Below are 19,439 nucleotides of genomic sequence, written 5' to 3'. Positions count from 1 at the left end.
TTGTTCAAATCGGAGCCAGATTCTGGGGGACAAAAGGGGGGACCCTTATATGGGCACGACGTCTGGCTGCGTTCGGGTCGTCCACTAAGCCTGTGTCTAGCAGCGACGCAATCCTGTCCCCGATTCCTCCACAAAATATTCCTCTATAAAAATGATCGTCCAAATAACACAATAACTTTGCAAATTGGCACACGGGGAAACATTAGACAAAGGAGATTGGGACTACACTTTCTTGTGGGGGAAAAAATGATTGACTGCATATTTTGACCGTGTTGTTACCATTGGCTTACATGGGTGGCTGAAATGCCGATACTGTAGCCAACCGCACTGTTGCTATTGGGCAACGTCTCTCGACAAGACCGGGAAGCGAGCTTCCAGAACGAAGCCCGGTTTTGGCCTCTTGTATGGTACTTTGTGCGTTAGCAGTTGTACTCAGTGCAGTTACACTGCTTGGTACTCAACGCAGCGACGGTTGTACCGAACACAGTTACAGCGATTGTGCTCTGCTCTGTCTTTCCAGCTCACTGCTGTTGCATGGAGGGAAGAGGAAGAGCGCCCTGCTGTCTGCAACCCAGCCCAGAACCCACGGTAAGGCCCCCCCCCCCGGCTGCCGCGAGAACCCGCCGTCCCCCCCGCACCTGAGCAACGCCATTGGCTGCCCCCCTACCCCCGTCCGTAGTGACCGGCCAATCAACGCACAGTTCTCAAGAGCGCTCCTGTGAATTTTCCTGCGGCATTATCCCGCCCATTATGACATCACAGGTGCGCGTGCGAGCGTAGCGCTTTTGCCCTGGTAGCTGCCACACATGCCGTGCTCACGCTCCGCGTTCCTCTGTCGCGGGGGTGAGGTCACCCTGCCGCACGCACACCGGCACACGCTGCCTCAGCGACCCGGTTCATGTAAAGTTTGCTTTATGAGCCCAGCTGTTTCGAGCCCGTGTTGCTCTTTAGCCATTTAGTTTATTTAGTCGGGGGGGAAAGGGGGATGGTAATCGCTCCTCCCTTTAATCAATCAATCAATCAATCAATACTTTTATTGTCCCCGGAGGGAAATTAGCTTTGCAGGCAGGCATACAAAAGGTTAAAACAACACAGACCACATTTTACACCACAGCCATAAAAGTACAGACACTTAACAGACATGAGATTAAAAAACGAGCAGGGAACACTCGACTGTAAAGTGCATAATCTGGGCATGACCAGTTAATTCCAGCTGGTGGTATAATCTGGACTAGGAGCTGGAGAGAGGGGGAGCTGAGCTCCCCTGCGGACAGGAAGCCCGGCGGTCTGCGCCGCGTGGCGTCTGGGCTCCGGGCCCCGGGCCCCCGGTATCTCCTCCGCCCAGACAGAGGGGCTCCGCAGGCGGGGAGGGCTCCAGGTGCGAGAGCTGAGTCAGCTTTCGGCGGCTCGGCCAATCGTGGCGCATGCTAACGACCCTGCTCCGGGGAGCTCAGCCAATCGCGCCGCATGCTAACGACCCTGCTCCGGGGAGCTCAGCCAATCGGTCAGGCGGCAACCGCAGTCCAGCGGTCCCGAGGTCGTTAACCTACCTCACGCCTGAGCCTTCAAGTGTGAGAATATGGAAATCGCCGCTGTGAAGCGGCATGGCTCGCCGCTGCGTTCGAAGCGTTTATCGAAGCTAAATCTGACCTGAAGGAGCCCTACTGGGTTTTTTTTTTTGACCTCCTGACGACAGCTCTCATTTGAAATGGATGGCACGTCAGAAGGGGACTTGAGAGGTGTTCATGGAAATGAGCGCATTTCCTCTTCAGAGGTGTCACCCACCCTTCTTTTCCCAGAATGCTCCGCTGCAGGACACCGCTTCGCGGTCCCCGTCGGACGTCAGTAGACTGAGACCTCAAACGCTCGCTCCTGTGCTATTAGCGCTCGCTTACACGGGAGGCTTTCGCTCCGTATCAGGAGGGGCAGCAGTGGGAGAATGCCTGGGCTACACACACACAGCGCTGCTTCCCCTCTCCAGAGCTCAGGAGGAAGATTTCAGGCCAGGCCCGTGCCTCAGCCGCACATCACACGCGCCATCCGCGTCCTGCCGTAGCCGGTATTATGCAAAGGAGCCCATTTGCATACTCGCTTGCGTTTTTCCGTCCTTCACCCCCCCACCCCCCACCCCCCCAACCCCCTCTGCGCTCTCATTGGTCTGCGACACGGAGCCGTCTCTGGAGAGGGCGCGGTTCACGCCCTTAAATGGCTCTGTTCCGCCGGTCAGCTGGGACTGTGGCAGGCCTCTGCTCTGTACCGTGTGAGGAGAGGAGAGGAGAGGAGAGGAGTGAAGGAGAGGGGGAGGGGAGGAGGAGAGAGTGGCATGTTTATGCAAAAGGAGATAAAACGGGGATTAAGCGGCTGGGTGGCGGGGGTGGGGGGGAGAGAGAGAGAGAGGTACACCGTCGGCGTCCGTGCCTCATTTGGAAAATTCCATTTAAATAGCCCGGCGCTGCAGCGAGCCGACGCCCCCCCCCCCCCCCCCATGCAAATGCGCCGCCTCGCCTCGCCAAGGTCGATTACCTGCCGTTAAGATCCCCGAGCGGAACGACCTCTCCCGCGGGTAGGGCGGGGCCTCCTTAAATAGCGACTGATCGCTTTTTTCGCCGTTCCCCCTAACGCTCCGCCCGTCGCTCCCAAACCGCCCGCGTCAGATGGCGAGGCGCGGTCGACGGGCGGCGCGTTAGGGGGAAGTCGCAGAAAGCGGGCCGGAGCGGGCCGTGGTCCTGAAGCTGCTGTTTCCCTTAATCGTGCGTTCTGTGAGCGACGCGTTAGCCTCGCGCTAACTGAAACCGGTGGCTCCAGTAAAATCTGATGCTAAGACCCAGAACTGGAATCCTGGTGTTCAGTATGAGGATAGGGGAGGTGGTTTGAAGCAGGAGAGGCAGGAGCTGGGTACCACTATTCTAACCATGTTATTTTACCGAGCAGATTTTTAAAATCAGACCGTTAAGATCTTTCCACTTTCTTTAACTTTATTTTATGGACTGACTGCGTACACCCTCCATGAAGTCATTTTAATTACCCTGTTATCTTTGCTCATATTTAAAACCGAGATCACACAGAGTGACAGTGTGTCAGTGTATTTCAGATCTGTCTGACTGACACGATCATGTTGCTTCACCTGATATACTAATGCAGGAGGATGAGTTAACTGTCAATCCGAGCCTGCCGCTATACAGTAGGTAGGAAAGGAGAGTGGCGGAACTGCATAGCTTACGGGTTGCGTTCCTTACCCGCTGGTGCATGAATTATTGCGTCTCATTTGGTGGCCGGAATTTCATTTCAGCCATTTCCAGTGCTTTATTTCTTAAAATTAGCTATTGCTGCATCTCAAAGTGCTTCAAGGAAAAAGCAAATTGGACTAATGGCATCAGGCTGCTGGAGCAAGGGAGTGCGTCTACTTCTGCAGTAGCAGCTCAGCCGGTAAATTAATTAAACGAGGAAATGTATGAATGGAAATATCACCAATTGATTTGTGAATTGCAATGCTGTACTGTCTATTTTGATCCTTGATATATTTTGCACTGTGTGTCTGTTTGCCTGTGTGTGTGTGTGTGTGTGTGTGTGTGTGCGTGCGTGCGTGCGTGCGTGTGTCTGTCTATGTACCTGCATGTTCTTGTGTGTGTGTGCGTGTGTGTGTCTGTGCACCTGTGTGTGGGTGTGTGGGAGAGGTTGTGTGTGTCTGTGTACCGGTGTGTGTGTGTGTGTGTGTGTGTGCGTGTGGTGCGTGCATGTGTCTGTCTATGTACCTGCATGTTCTTGTGTGTGTGTGCGTGTGTGTGTCTGTGCACCTGTGTGTGGGTGTGTGTGTGTGTGTGAGTGTGAGAGAGATTGTGTGTGTCTGTGTACCGGTGTGTGTGTGTGTGTGTGTGTGTGTGGGTGTGTGTGTGTGTGTACCGTGTGTGTGTGTGTACCGGTGTGTGGTGTGTACCGGTGTGTGTGTGTGTCTGTGTGTGTGTACCTGTGTGTGTGTGTGTACCGGTGTGTGTGTGTGTCTGTGTGTGTGTACCTGTGTGTGTGTGTGTGAGAGCAGTGCGTCAGCATGGCATCAGCTCTGTGTCCTGAGCAGCCAGCACACAGCACTCAGCACTCAGCACTCAGCCTACGGCTGCCAGCGCAGCAGCATGCTGGAGTCCCGCAGGCCCCTCCCCTTTCTGCTGGCACTGGCAGGGTCTGCGGGGGAGCCAATGGAGAGCCGCGCTCGTCTGCCTGCCCCAGCGTCGTTATTATTCACAGCACCATGCAGGCGGCGCAGGAGGAAACTCACACGCACTCAGAATTAATTTAGCTCACTAAATGCCACTGCTCTTAGTCTAATCTGCTTAAAGTTAAAATATGTCCATATATTAACAGGACCATGATATCACTGAAGTGCTTAAAATGCAGCTCCACGTAATTAATTCATAACTGTAATCTATAATCTTTTACCGGACTTAACGATGAAATTGTTACTGATGAAATTTCACAATATCGAAATCGAGCATTTGACGTGTTTGATTTTTGCGGATGTGGTATTTTATAGTACCTCAAGTTTTTCTAATTTTTTTTATTGTTGCAAGTATATGAAAGGCTAAGATGCATATACATTGGATGGGAAAGGAGAATGGGGTAGGCAGCTATGATGAGGGTTAACAGGGTTGGAATACTGTGGCATGTGTAAGTAGGATTAGTCAGGTAAAGGTGAATATCGTGGCCCGGTGTGGCAGCATAAATAGAGCTGACTTCCTGTGAAATGGGTAAGTAGGATAAGAAAGGTAAAGGTTAATGGGGTGGACATGGCGTTGTAATGTTTGTTATGAGTGCTATATACCATTGAGGGTGTTTTAGTTACATGAAGCTTTCGTTTCCTGTGTCAGGGCAAGGATTATTTCTGTCTGAACAGATTCTGTTCTTTCACGTGTTGAAAAAGAAACTTAATTTAATGTGTTTTCCACAGATTAGAAATTTAGTCTCTGCTGGAAACATTGAAAGTCAGGCAGAGTAAGGCAACGTTTTTCTACACAAGTTTGTTTATTTCGGGCTTTTTCCTCATTTCTGGTGAACATATAAATCGATATGATGAGATATCTTGATACTAATAATTATAAAGAATAATTATATATTGATTTAGATCTACACTGCAGAGGTGTTTTTCTTGTTTTTAAATTTAACTATATCTAATACGTTTATTTTCTTGGACATAAGTATGGAACAGACCGGTACAGAAGTTTTTAAATGTTGCCTAACTGCCCGTGCATTGTATCTCTCCGGCTAACTTTAATTGCATTTGCTTTGTAACAGATTTTTTTTTTCTTTCAAACCTTTTAAGGTTCTGCTGGCTTTGTTGATGAAATAAAGCTAAAATTAGTCTGAAGGACGTGAAGGTCTTCACAGTGTGATGCCGTGACCCAGCTGAAGCGCCGTAGCGTCTGCTCTGGCTATAGAGAGGACGCTGCGTGCAATGCGCTACGTGCGATGCGCTACGTGCGATGCGCTACGTGCGATGCGCTACGTGCGATGCGCTACGTGCGATGCGCTACGTGCTACGTGCTATGCGCTACGTGCTATGCGCTACGTGCGATGCGCTACGTGCTATGCGCTACGTGCCCCTGAGAGAGCTTTCCGTCGGGGTCCTACCGCGGGCATTAAGGACCGGGAGAGACCCTGGAACTACCCGCTCTCAGATAGCAGCTGGGCAGTGATCCACAGCCTCCTGATGTTGTAAATAAGCATGCAAGGTGAATGTGTGAAGTAAGGCAGACAGACAGAACGTACGAAAGCGGAGAAGAACAGATTCAGAGGCCACTGCCTCGCGATTGAATCGGGCCGCCGCGAGAAAAGAGCCGGGCTCAGCGATCCCTGCGGGCGAGCCGGAGGCTAAAATGGCGGGCCCCCCACTTCCTGTTATCCTGCGCAGTCGTGGCCAGATAAGGGGACGCGTATCCCGCTTCCTCGAATTCACGAGACGGGTTCCTCGATTTCCGCAGCCGCCAGGTCGTGAAATATCAGCCAGGCCTGATGGGAGAGGAGGAGGCTGAGAGTGTGGGCAGCTGGCAGCGCTGCACAGAAGTGCCCGTCACAAAATGAAGGACAGGATGTAGACTCAGGTTCGATATGTTCTCAGACGTGTGCTGTATTTAATATAGTACATGCTTTGAGTGCTGGGAGTCCTGGGATCCAGGTTCACAGTCAAAATGGCGACCTCCTAAAAAAAAATGTTTACTTGCTACTGCTTTTTCCATTTTTTTCCTTTTTTTGTATTTTTTTTTGTATTTTCGGAGTGGGTAATATTCTATTTTTCTTTATTAGTTGCTAGCTATCGTACTTGTGCTTCTGTTGCGGTGCAGAATTTGGAGCGAGCATGTATTTGTAGTAGAGGTCTTCATGGGTCCCTCAAAACCCAAATGTAGCGACGTACCCAATGGGATCGGGAGGGGCTGGCCTGTTCTCGTTTTATTTCCAGTTCTCGTTTTTGAACTTTGACGATTGCATCTCTTTCTCCCGCACCATGTTCACGTGAAAGGAGAGTGGCCCTGCCTGCTGCCTGCGCCCTTCTTTCCCCTCCAAAATAAAATGCAGATCAGGTGAGAGAGCGCACAGCGAGCTCAAGCCAGCAGGAAGCTGGTCTCTGCTGAGGAGCTGCGTCGTGACTGTGGACAACAGCGGGAAAGAAATCAGGGCCACAAAGCGCAGGGCCACATTTTATTTTTAAAATTGTTTCTCATTCTGACAAATTTGTTTATTTGGCTGTCTTTTATTCACTCATGAGAAAGACAAAATTCTCTTTTGACTAGCGCTTTGCTTTTTTTGTTACTGGAATATTAGTATTTTATTATTCAACAACTCATTTAATGTTCTTCTAAAAGAACACCTACGCCAAATTAATTGTAGACTTGGTCCTGTGGTTATTAGCCTAAATTTGTCTGTGCAAGAAATGATGTGTCTCTTACTCAATTTGGACCTGTCTGAATCCATACAGGAGCCAGGTGTGGTTGTCCACAGGTCTGTTCAGGTTTAGGTCCGCAGGCCTGGTTGGGTCCAGGTTTGGGGTAGGAAATCCATGGGTCCAGTTTGGGTCAGGAACAACTTTTTGGACTTGTGCAGACCTCTACTGTGTAGGTGTGCAGGAGAAGAAATGCTTAGTGCTGTTCTATATCTGAGTAGACCATGTGATCATCATGTTTAATGACTAGCACCTGCGCCATTGTCTATATCAGAACGTTAAAGGTATTCAGCCTTCAATGGTTCTTTTCAAAGCACTATTGAAGGCTGAATCTTTGTGTCTGGCTTTCTCCCTGCAAGTGCGTTTAGGAACAATCTATCTCCATAAGAAGAGAGAGGGTTGAAGGGCTCATTATGGGCATGAATCAGGTTGGATGCACGTTATGTGCACGAATCAGATTGGATAGCGCCTTGTGTGATCGAATCAGATTGGATAGTGCCTTGTGTGATCGAATCAGATTGGATAGCGCCTTGTGTGATCGAATCAGATTGGATAGCGCCTTGTGTGATCGAATCAGATTGGATGCTCTTTTCGGGGCACACGACTTTGGTTCTCGTTGTCGATGGCTGTTCCTCTGCTAGCGCTCTCTTATTCATCGCGGGAGCTCTGAGACGGTCGCGCCTTCGTCAGCGCTGTTCGTTGCGCGCGCCGATTAGCATCTTTCACCTGGAATAACACCTGAGCTCGAGGCGCTCCGCTGCCTCTGTCAGGCTAGCGTTTGCCTGCAGGAGGGCGAGTGAGCGGTGGACGGTGTTCTCGTGCCGGCGGTGCCGCCTTACGTCTGAGTTCAGGAGGGACGTATATGGAGATGCGCTACGCGAAGCTGTTGTTCTGCTGGCGGTGTGGAGCCTTGCTTTTCGCAGGCCTGTTGTTTATGCGCGGTGGTGATTCGGGACCCCGGGGTGTTCGTGTGGGCGGGGATCAAAGGGGCCCGTCCTTCTCCGGGTAGAGTGGCGCTCAGTCAGATCCCCGGAGATCAGTCCACTCTTGCCCACTTCTCCAGCACTGCCGTGAATGTTGCTGAGAACCTGCGCACAGAGCACGTGTGTGTCTTTCTCTGCTAGGATGCTGTTAGATGTTCAAACTTTTTTTGGATGCGACAGTTGTAATATGAGAGTAGCGTTGGCTGTTTCTATGCTTGCAATACAAACTTAAGTATTTCAGTAGCTTTCATGTTGCTGAAGACAATTCCCACAGTGATGTCTTGTACCACCTTCTGTCACTGCATAGTACTGATGACGTCAATAGGGTGAGCCAGTGAGTGCAAGTCCTGTTGCTCTTCAGTCGCTGCAAGGGCTGTCAATCATTTGCCATTTAAACGATAAGAATTTAATAACCCTCGGGAGTGTTCCTTAAACAGTTAAACATTAATTTGGAATGTTATTTATAGATCTATTTTTATCAGAAACGATTTGAAGCCAAAGCATACTGGTAACCTCTTCGGTTAATTTTTTTCTACTTTAAAGGTGGCTGTCACTCAAAAATAGGCTATTAAGTTCCCAGTGAACTGGTGTGCTCTGGACTCAATCTCCCAACAGCCCCTTATCCTCAAGTGAAAGTAGCATCACGGAGGGTTGTAAGGGCATAATGGCCCAGCTTTGGCTTCCAATCTTGTGTTGAAACAATAAACCATTAGGCCTATATAGAATATTCAAAGTCGCTGTATTTGTATTTCGTATATGTTTATCTTTTGAACTATAGTCATTAGATTTTTCTGATGAATTTTTTCCATTGTAGGTAACATATTTAAAACATGTTAAGTTTTCCCGGACACCTTTTTAAAACAGAATTGCGTCGGCGAATGGTAATGCATTGTGTCTCCTAACTGCCGCCGCGGCTGTGATGGCCTGACGTATTGTTTCGGAAGGTTTTTCTCTGAACAGTGCCGGGAGATGAGCGTGTCGTTTTTAAATGGAGAGCGGTCGCGGTAATCCAGCGATGCGCCAGCCGCCCCGCGTGGGAGTGACGAGCCTCTCGTTCCCCGGCGGAGGGATGACGGAGTTACATTACATTACAGGCATTTAGCAGACGCTCTTATCCAGCCTTCACCTTTACATGCATTTACATTGTATCCATTTATACAGCTGGATTTTATGAAGCAATGCAGGTTAAGTACCTTGCTCAAGGTACAACGGCAGTGTCTTACCAGGAATCGAACCTGACCTTGTAAGCCCAGTTCTTACCGCTGTGCTACACTGTCCGAGTTCAGCGACGCCTCTCGGCGGCCGAGCCCGCGGGCGGGAACGGCGAGGGCGCGGCGGTAAAGGCCAAACCGCCTTCCTTCGGCTACGGAGACGAGCTGGAGCGAGCGCCCCCCCCCCCTTCGAATCGCTCGGAGGGCGGAGAACCAAAGCCTCTTCTGAAGGTCTTCGTCCTCGAACCTTTCGTGAATCACGGTCACCGAACCCGCCACGCGCCTCATCGCGTGACCTCCCCCCCCCAGCCGCTGAGAGAGAGAGAGGGCTCCGCGGCCCAGCGAAGGCGTGGGGGGAGGCGGCCTCGTGCCGGGGCCCTCTTGATTAATTAGGAACCGAGGAGCCGGCGGGAGCGAAACTTTGTTAGCCGGCGACCGTAAACGGTTTAAACTGCTGCCCCCGCGCCGATTACCCCGCCCCGCCCGGCACTTCCCATTATTGATACCGGCGTGATTTATGGCGCGCTGTCCGTGCGCCGGAGACGGGCGTGATTTATACGAGCCTGACGCCGGGACCGGAGAGCGGCGAGCGCGGGGGAGAAGTGCCGGAGACTCGAGCTTGAGCGATGTGTGCGCGCACGTGCTCGGGCTGGCTCGGTTTCCTGATGGAAAATTACATTTATTTATTTTTTATAAAATTTTCTTTTCTTTTTCTTTTCCCCCACCCCCTACACAATGTGGGGCTGGTCACGTCCGGTTCCCACACCCTAGTTTGGAATTTCCACCGGCCTGCGGCCTCGCCGCCGATTTCCGGGAGAGTGCAGACGTCCGCGGTCATCCTCCGAAACACGTGGCGTCGCCAGCTGCTTCTTTTCACACCGCTGACTACGACTAATCTCACACCGAGCGGAGTCAGAAGACCTTTCATACGCAGCTTTGACTCGCCGTTCACTTGGGCCTGATCGACCCAACGGGGGGGGGGGGGAGGATTGGTTGCCGGGGAGCGAGGAAAGCCGGTCCCCTAACCCGCTGAACCCTCCGCGACTCCAGCCTGCCAAGTGCGCACGGCCCCTGAGGACCTCGGCCTTTGCTTTTTAATGAGGCGGGCGGCGGCCTGCGCTGGGAGCGCACCTGGGCCGAGTGGGCGGAGAGCGCGGCGGGAGGGCTCCTCTTTGACTGCGGAGCCACGGAGAGAGCGCCCCGTCTGAGCGCGCGTCGTTAAAACGGCGGACACTCGGACGCTCGCCGTCTCCAGGGAGACTGCTCTCATAACTGCGAGCCGGCACAGCTGTGTGAGGACCGAAAGACAAGAGTGCGTCTGGATCGTCTATTATATAAATATGCTAATGCTTATAATTAGACCTGGTATTCCGTTGAGGGAGTGCCGTTAAGTGCAACTCCAGTGAAAGTATTTTTTTCGGTTGGTTAGGTAAAGCTTGGTCCTCTTATCGTGGCCTGAAAGGTTTGTCACTGCAGTGGACAGCGTTTGTGCATGCTGTTCAACGCTGTCGCTTTCTCATGGAGTACTGTACTGGTGTAAATGAATGGATTGAGATCAGCCTGAGCCACTATGAACAGGGTACCGCATGACTGGGCTTTAAGATACAGGAGCCTCTCTCCCTGCCTCACAGACACAGGTGGAACGCCCGGGTGTCTGTAAGTAAGAGTCCTTTCATGTGTTTTCTTCCACCCATTAACTCAGCCAGCTGATTTCACCAATTAGTTCTACCTCCTGGCTGAGTAATTGTGCTAATTAGCAAATCCAACAGATGGGAACAAAATACTGGGGTGGACTTTTTACTTTCTGAACCTGGTACTTCCCACCTCTGTTCACCGATCCCAGTGGCCTGTCCTGCTCCAGTTAGCATCCCGAGCAGCTTTCCTTCTCTATAGCGTACCTTTGAGCGTCATTTCAGTACCCCTCCACGGGCACGCCCACACTCCGCTTATTCCGACCTCGGAAAATTCCACTTAATGAAGAATGCTTAATTAGGGCAAGATGGGTCAGTGGGTTTAAATGCCGCTAATGAAATTTGGTGCCAGAATCCTCCGGCGCTGATGTTGCTAATTCAGGAGTTCAACTGGAAGTTTGACGTGTCAAGGACAATGCCTTACTGCGGTTTGACTCACATCGAGCGTACGCACGACGCGGAATGCCATGCATGGTATTATTGCGGTAGTTTATTAAAATTGAATTACCTGACATTTAAGAACACACTTATATAGGGCTACACCTATAGGGCTGTGTTTCAGGCCTGTTTTTGATTGGTCTCACTGAGAAACATGAGATTGCTGTTGACACATTATGCATCCCTCTGGGTTCACACTACACCACAAGTAAAATTCCGGGGTTTTGCAGATGGCCTTGTTCTGTTGTCTCCTAATTAACACAGAAGCTGGCTTTGCTCGAGTAACACTGTCAGTCCTGGGCCCTGGCAGTAAATGGCAAAACAACACAGAATTGTGGCCCTTTAAACAGAGACACAAGGAAAATAAGTGACAAAACTCTGGGTAACAGTTCTCTGACGTACCCTAAATTATATCTTGGTCTTAGTCAATGCATCTCAGAGCTTAAGAATTAGAGTGATTAAAATAAAAACGTTTGTAGAGCACTGTGTGCAATAAAGACATCTCTTATAATTAACAGCACAAATCTACATTCAGATCCATACAGCCAATTGCTCTGTAATGAAATTTAGGATTCACTCAAGGAAGCAACAGTAAAGTACTGTAATATACTCTTACTATGAACAACATTCAGTCCTTACTCTGAAGCAGATTTAGACTTAATCCCTGTTGATTATAAACTTTCAAAGATCATCGCAGAAACTGTTTAAGGATCTGAAATCAGATATGCAAGACTGCGAACGCGTTAAAGCATACAGACCCATGAGATGCACATCAGGCAGCTGGTGCCGAAGCGTACTAATTCAGCGACCCGTACTGAAATACGTTCTCCGCAGCCACCCACCTCAGGAGGCAATCTTCCACATATCAGCCCGGAATAAATTATTGAAGAACAACACAAAAATTATTTAAACAACACATTACTGGTTTTGGACCTAAAAAGTGAGTCCATGTATGCTAAGTGTGTTTTGTGGTCAAATATATAAAGCTTTCAATTTCTGGGTTTTTATGAATTCAAGCATTGTTCCCTTTTCATGTTTCTTCGGAGTGTTATCAATGCTTTCACTGATTTTACCTCTGATAAAAGTAGATAAGCTTTTGCATTATGGTACCGTATATTTAATTTAACATTACTGGAACCCAAACTTCAACCAACCCTATAAAGTCATTTTTGGCAATTTGTGTTAAATGTTTATATAAGCAGGATTCATTGTAAGTGCATTGAATATGGTGAAGTTTAGATTCATGATCAGTGAAGGTTTCAAATGTATTTAAAGGTAAAACTAAGTGAAATACAAGCTCAATTGAACACAGTATTACACACTACGCAAAACAGGTAAATCATAGTGTTGTGACATAATTATGACAGACAAATTAAATTATATAGCATTTTTAAGTACTTGATTAGAAATGTTCTAAAATTATATTGATTGAGAACATTGTTTACTGCAAAAATACAAAAAAATCCATCGTCATTAAAATGTCATTCTTTTGTTACCTTGGATGTCAAACGAGGCAGAGATGGAGAAATTCAGGCTTTTCTAGTTGAAACCGGTTACATTTCTTTTGCTAATGAATGTGTCATCTGCTTTTATTGCTTTTACTCGAATTCCTGAAGCCGCAGACAGACACCCAGCAGAGCCAGGCCTTCACTAAATACCGTTTAAATAGCCACAGTCTGGTCACTGGGATTTTTGTCACTGTGAGTTAGGTGAAGCGGAAACCGAAACGTGCTTTCTCTTACACAAAGAGATGCGGCACGCTGTAATTTAACATAAAAAATCTTTGTGAAAAGCTGAAATTTCCCTCTCCGAAGCGCAGACGATTTAGTCTGCCGCACCGGCAGAGGAGCAGCCGCATCGACAGGCCCGGCGCGCGGCAGCTTGCCGCAGCCTGAAGGGTATCGCAGGAGCGCACGCTGCTAACAGTAGGGACCCCCCTCTCCTGGCCGGAGGGGATACTGCGGCGATGCGACTCGCGCCTTTGAGTCGTTATCGTTTCTGTAATTGTTTGATTTAAACGGCCGCGCCCGTTTGTCTCGGAAGCGGCTCGCCGGGCCGCGGTCGCGCCGGAAAGAGCGCGTTTTAATTCGAGTCTGCTCGACGCGCGGCCTCCTCCTCCGCTTCGCCGCCCTCGGCCTCGGCCGCCTCCTTCAGGAGTCGTCTTGTCGACCGTCGTTCGGCTCGGTAAATTAATCGCGGGTCTTTAAGTGTCGGGCCCGGGCGATGCCCGAGGAGAGTGCGTGAGTCGCGGGCGATTTCGCCTGGTTCCTTTCGCCTCCCGGCCAATGCGGCGAACCGGGCCGACGAAGCCCCGCCCACCTGCCTGCTGGGCCCCAGTGCCGCTCTGCTCTCCCCGTTAGATGTTAGCGGGTGAGGTATAGGTCATCTCCTCTTGTGGTTCTCCTCTGTGGACACCAGGCTCTTGTTAGATTTATTTATTGCTCATTTCCTTCCTTCCTTCCTTCCTTTCTCTCTCTCTCTATTTCTCTGTCTATCCATGTGTCCGTCTATTTGTCTGTCTATCTGTCCTTACCCCTCCAAGTTTCTGCATTCCGTTTCCCTCGGGACAGATGTGCACAGATGTTGTGCTCTGTGGACACATTCGCAGTTGTGCTCTTCTTCCGATGCGTCCGTCTCAGGGTCAGTGGCGAGGCCTCCTGCTTTCCAGACTGCGCGGTGCAGCAGCCGATCGAACGGCGCGCGGTTATCGATCGGTCGACGGCGGCGGCGGCGGCGGCGTCCGGGCGCCCCGTTGCTCCTGGCAGCCGCGTCACGGTGACGCCAGTAACAGACGCTCACCGGAAATCCGCCTGACGCAGGATCCTCTTCCCATCACCGGTCGCCAGTGCCTCCAGAGCGCCGATCGTTCAGAACAGAATTAAGAATTACTGTTTAGATGCCTCAGAAAATGCCGTCTCCTCTAGCATCCCGTACAATTAAGATTGGTGTATTTAATGCACTCATTGGAATAGGTAGATTCAAGCCTATCACTGTTGTTGTTCTGGCACGCTTTCTTCTCTAGAAACAGAAATGAAAAAATCTGTATCGAGAGAGGAAGAGACGGAAAGCAGCCCGTCACCCAGAGGCTTGTAACGATCACAGAAGCCTTTTTGTTTGTGCGGGCGGCGGTGTCGTGTGCAAGCTGGAGGAGGAGAGCGCGGAGCACAGAGGGCTGAGTGTGTCCGAGCCCCACCTGAGCTCTGCTATTGGCTGTGTGAGAGAGGCCGTGAGCGCACTGTCACCCTATACTGTGTGTTCCTGTGCTTGATTGATTCATGTGAGTGAGTGAGTGAGTGAGTGAGTGAGTGAGTGAGTGAGTGAGTGAGTGAGTGAGTGAGTGAGTGAGTGAGTGAGTGAGTGAGTGAGTGAGTGAGTGAGTGAGTGAGTGAGTGTGAGGGAGATAGGGAGTGAGGAATTATGAAGAGTTAGAGAGAGGTAGGGAGAGAGGGAAAGAGGTAGGTAGAGTGGGAGAGAGGGAGAGAGGTAGGGATAGTGAGAGATGGACAGAGGTTGAGAGAGTGAGAGAGGGACAGAGGTAGGGAGAGTGAGAGAGGGAGAGAGAGAGGTAGGGAAAGAGGGCACAAGCCCTAGCCCCTTGCTCAGAGTCCGGGCCAGATTGCTTTGTATGCTTTTGAGCCAGTAATTGTCCCTTTGGAGGAAGACATTGCAGTTTTTCACATTCTCCTTCTTGCGATACAGAGTTTCAGCTGGAATGCGGAGGACAATGGGAGACAGAGACAGAGAGAGAAATGAGAGAGAGAGAGAGAGAGAGAGAAATGAGACAGAGACAGAGAGAGAGAACAAAGTGAGGTGATGGAGTGGGAGGTTTGTATGAGGCAGAGGGATGCCAGATACACAGACTGGGCGTTCTGTGACACAAAGCGGCTGGAATCTACACAGCTGTTAGCGCTGATGCTGATGGATGAGTAAACGTCTGTGGCCTCAGTTCTGCATCTCTGTTGCGCGCGACAGTACCTGTGTTCTGCTGCTACTGCTGCTTGCTGTCTGGCGGCCAGTGTGCAGAGCTGCTCCCTCGGTTCTCCCCGTCTTCTTCACTGCGCTAGGCCACTCATCCCCTGTGTGCCTGGTTACAACATGAAGCAGCGGTGGGAAGCACTGGTCTAGATGGCAGAGGTCATGCTCAGAGTGGCAGGCTGGTCAGGCTCAGAGTGCGGCTGCAGGCTCGAGTGCGTGGTCAGGCTAGAGGTGCAGAGTCGGCTCATGCAGGCTCATGCAGGTGGCAGGTCGGGTCAGGCTCAGAGTGGCAGGCGGGTCAGGCTCAGAGTGGCAGGCTGGTCAGGGTCAGAGTGGCAGGTGGGTCAGGCTCAGAGTGGCAGGCTGGTCAGGCTCAGAGTGGCAGGCGAGTCAGGCTCAGAGTGGCAGGTGGGTCAGGCTCAGAGTGGCAGGTGGGTCAGGCTCAGAGTGGCAGGCTGGTCAGGCTCAGAGTGGCAGGCTGGTCAGGGTCAGAGTGGCAGGTGGGTCAGGCTCAGAGTGGCAGGCGGGTCAGGCTCAGAGTGGCAGGCTGGTCAGGCTCAGAGTGGCAGGCTGGTCAGGCTCAGAGTGGCAGGCGGGTCAGGCTCAGAGTGGCAGGCTGGTCAGGCTCAGAGTGGCAGGCTGGTCAGGGTCAGAGTGGCAGGCTGGTCAGGGTCAGAGTGGCAGGCGGGTCAGGCTCAGAGTGGCAGGCGGGTCAGGCTCAGAGTGGCAGGCTGGTCAGGCTCAGAGTGGCAGGCGAGTCAGGCGGATGAGTTGTACAGCCAGAGTGATAAAGCCATACACAGGGATTTCTCTCCCTATGTAGCCTGTCACAGGCTCTCCGTTCTCCAGAAAACAGTTTAAAAGAGGGCTCTGCTGGGGGATGTAGATCTCCACAGGAAATTGAGTGCAGATGCACGATATTCCTTACCACTCCGCTGCATGACCCCAGCTATTGCTCTGCACTTAATCAACATTTGTCCTTAACCTTGACTCAAAGTTGAATGCTAACACTTTTTGTTTGCTAAGTGTTTTTCCCCCCGGAGGATTCAGCAACTGCCAAAATTAATGGGGAAAAAAGGCGTTGCAGTGGAGAAAAAAGCAGTTTATTTTCAAGAAAAGTTTAAGGGCAAATTTTGATTGAATGTTGTGCTGTCGTCATCCTTTGGCTTACCCTGACTTGGGATCAAGTATGCAAATGTGGGCTAAATCATGTGTGTGTGTGTGTGTGTGTGTGTAAATGTGTGTGTGCCTGTGTGTGTGTGGTTTTGGTGTCGTAGGGCGGTGTGTGTGTTTGTGTGTGCTCTACAGCACATATCCGGCCCTCGTTTGAAGTGGACTGCGTGTGTATGGGTTCCAGTCCCATGTTTTCCATCACGAAGAGCTGCTCGCTCCTCAGTAGGAAAACTCAAACAGCCCCAGAGACGGGAGCAGTCCAGCGCTCCAGCCGCACCCTCGCTCGTAGGGAAGCCCACAGAGGGAACTGCTCCACGCTGTTACTCTGTCATCGGCCGTGTACCTGCAGCGCAGATTCGACTCCTGCAGCCATATAACATTCGTCTGTGATAAATACAGTGGAGCTGAGGACTCCTTACAGTGCAGGTCTCCACACAAGATGGATTAGAGACGGATTCCTTCGTGGCTGTGAGAAACGCGAGGAGCAGTCCCAACAAGCCCGAGGGTTTTATCTCATACTTAAACACTGAAGACATCATCCTGTGACACCAGGAGGATGTGGATTAGCATAAATACACGTGGCTTTATACTGTAATTCCTGGCCCAACCGTGTGAGTCGCATTACCGAATTAGCCCTCGGTCGACAACCGCTGACTTCGCAACGTTGTTGGCTAGCGAAGCTAGTGACGTATCCCCGGGCTGGCTGAGAGCAGCAGATGCCGCCCATACCACCATAACACTGACGGGACCTTCGGTGCCTTGTCCCCTCGGCTGTCCCACAGAGCGGCGTCTCCTCCGCCATTACCGTTAAAAGTAATCACTGTCGCTAGTTCCCAGACTGTAGCTACGGAGGCTTTCCCCTGGACCCCTAACAGTTCCGTAACTCGGTGCTTAATAAAGCCGTTGTGACCGCTGCTTTAAAGCCGCTGTTCTTTACTCGACGCGCTGGCCTGTCTCATGACGGCGGCTCCTGAACACCGGCAGATGGGCCCGATAGCCGACGTCAGATACACGGATGCGCGGCAGCAGCAGGAGCATCGGCGTACGGATTTGGACCGGTTTAGATAAGCGTTGAACCGCGGATAATCAAGTCAGTCGGTGTAACCGTTGCGGTTCGCGAAGAGCATTAAGTCCGCGGAGCGGTCGGTAAACGCCGTGCTGGCGCGGAGCTGGCCGGATGTTACTGCCTCTGCCTGCGTCGGTCGCACTAAGACGGGGAGAAACGGCCTCGTTTGCCTGGTTTGCACCTCGGGCACCGGGATCGTGGCCGTCTGACGGGACTAGCGTCAAGGCGCGGCCAGCCGCCGAAACCGCCGTTCCTCACAGCCCGGAGCGTAGGCGAGGAAGGGGGGAAACCCAGGAAGAGTTCTCTTGGGCCTCGCAGGTCCGAGTGGGGCGCTCTGACGAGGACGGGCGCCCGGCGAGGCTTCGTCTGACCTCCGGCAGGCCCGTTTGACCCCTGCAGACTTGGGGGGGGAGCACAGCGCCGCTCCCCGGCCCCCCCAGATCCACGCATCAGCACGCGGAAGGCGCGGCCGCTCGGGCCGCGGAGACGCAGGCGGCCGAAACCTCCCCGGAGGAGATCGATGAAGGTCGCCGCCTAGACACTGCGTGCTCATCGGATGCCACGCGCTATCCCAGCAGCGCCCTCTGCGTCGGCCCGGGCGGGGCGTCTGGAGCAGGATGCTCACGGTCATTAACATTCGAGACGACCCCGGGCCGCACTCTCCCAATGCATCGTGTGTGGCAGTGGAGAATATACACCTCTCCACAGTGGCGGGTGCTCGCAGGCCTCCCATACAAGCCCAGAGTTCTGCGGGAGCTCTAGTCTTCTTTCCTTTCTATGCTTCCTGCGACAGCCCTGTTCCCACAGTACTGCGTGCTACTTGGAGTACGGCAGCCAGCAATATGAACCAGAATAATTAGCTGCTCATTGCCAATAGCTGAGGTACCGTAGTTTAAAGTATATTGACAAAGAACCACACAAAGATAAAGAGAATGGTTTGTTTTTCGTTCACCGTTGCCGTTTGAGAGTGGTTGTTTTCATTTTAAATTTTTTACTCTTTGTGTGTTTTCGTTATATGTGTGCTATGCACTTTGCCCGAGACAAATGCCCATTATTGCCTGCGTCTATGGACAATAAAGTTTTGAATCTTGAATCTGTCAGTGACAGAGATGTGTCCGCGTGGACAGCTGCGCTGCTAAAGCAATACCAGCCGTCGTTCCGGGAGAGGCGCCAGGACGGAGAGGTGAAGAGCGGGTGAGCGCTGGGGGGGCGGTGGGGCGCTCAGGGGGAACGGAGGAAAGGCCGGCAGCTCCTCTCCCCCCCGAAAACCGTCTCCGCTCCGCTCCGCTCCTCTCCGGCCCGCCGAGGCCGTTAAAGACGCCGGCTCTTCCTCGCGCCGCGTTAGCCGTGAAGCAGAGCCGTGAACCCTGCCAGACCCCGGGAGATCCCGCTCGTAAGGAATTGTAATCGCCGCTCGCCAGCGCCTCCCCCCCCGCTTCGCCGAGAACGCTCACCGCGGGCGGAGGACGACGCACCTCCGCCTCGCGATCCGCTGCCAATTTTTCATCCGCAAAGACCCTTCACTGGATCCTCTGACCCGTCTTCTTTTTGCGCGTTGGAAATTCTGAGGCTTTGCGGGAGACGGTATATTTCATTTTATTTTTTGGCCCTTCCTATTTTGCCTGTCAATGTAATCGGTTTACAATGTAATGTAAGCGTTTCTGTGCATTACGACACACGGTGTACTGTACGCCGGCTGTGGCACCGGCCTCCCCCTTTTGAGTCACGCTTGCGCTGCTTAGAGCACCCCAGAGGAAATGGAGTCTCTTTAGACCCCCCCCCCCCGTTACTCCAATCACGGCCCCTCGAGGTCTGACAACTGCTGGATCTGCAGCCTCCCTTTCCCTGGGAGTCAGGTGTGAATGCGGTCTGGCCAATCAGCAGCACTAATTGTTCAGTTAATTACCCGGGGGGGGGGGGGGGGAGATGAAAACCAGGGCCGGATTTGGATTTGAGTATCCGTGCTTTAGGCCCTCA

The 19,439-nt window shown here is 51.8% G+C and overlaps 1 long non-coding RNA gene across 1 annotated transcript in view; it reads left to right on the top strand.

Annotated features, from left to right (window-relative positions):
* The window catches only part of LOC135247840 (uncharacterized), a 79,876-nt gene extending 62,564 nt beyond the window's left edge, over nt 1-17,312 (top strand). The window contains exons 3-4 of the long non-coding RNA XR_010328314.1: nt 521-588; nt 16,620-17,312. This is a non-coding gene — a long non-coding RNA (uncharacterized LOC135247840). The remainder of the gene's footprint in view (nt 1-520; nt 589-16,619) is intronic.
* The last annotated feature ends 2,127 nt before the right edge of the window (nt 17,313-19,439 follow it).

This window comes from Anguilla rostrata, chromosome 2 (genome assembly GCF_018555375.3).
Source record: "Anguilla rostrata isolate EN2019 chromosome 2, ASM1855537v3, whole genome shotgun sequence".
In the NCBI taxonomy this organism is placed as follows: domain Eukaryota; kingdom Metazoa; phylum Chordata; class Actinopteri; order Anguilliformes; family Anguillidae; genus Anguilla; species Anguilla rostrata.
Note: the sequence above shows the minus strand (reverse complement) of the source record. Positions and strands in the feature narration are given on the sequence as shown.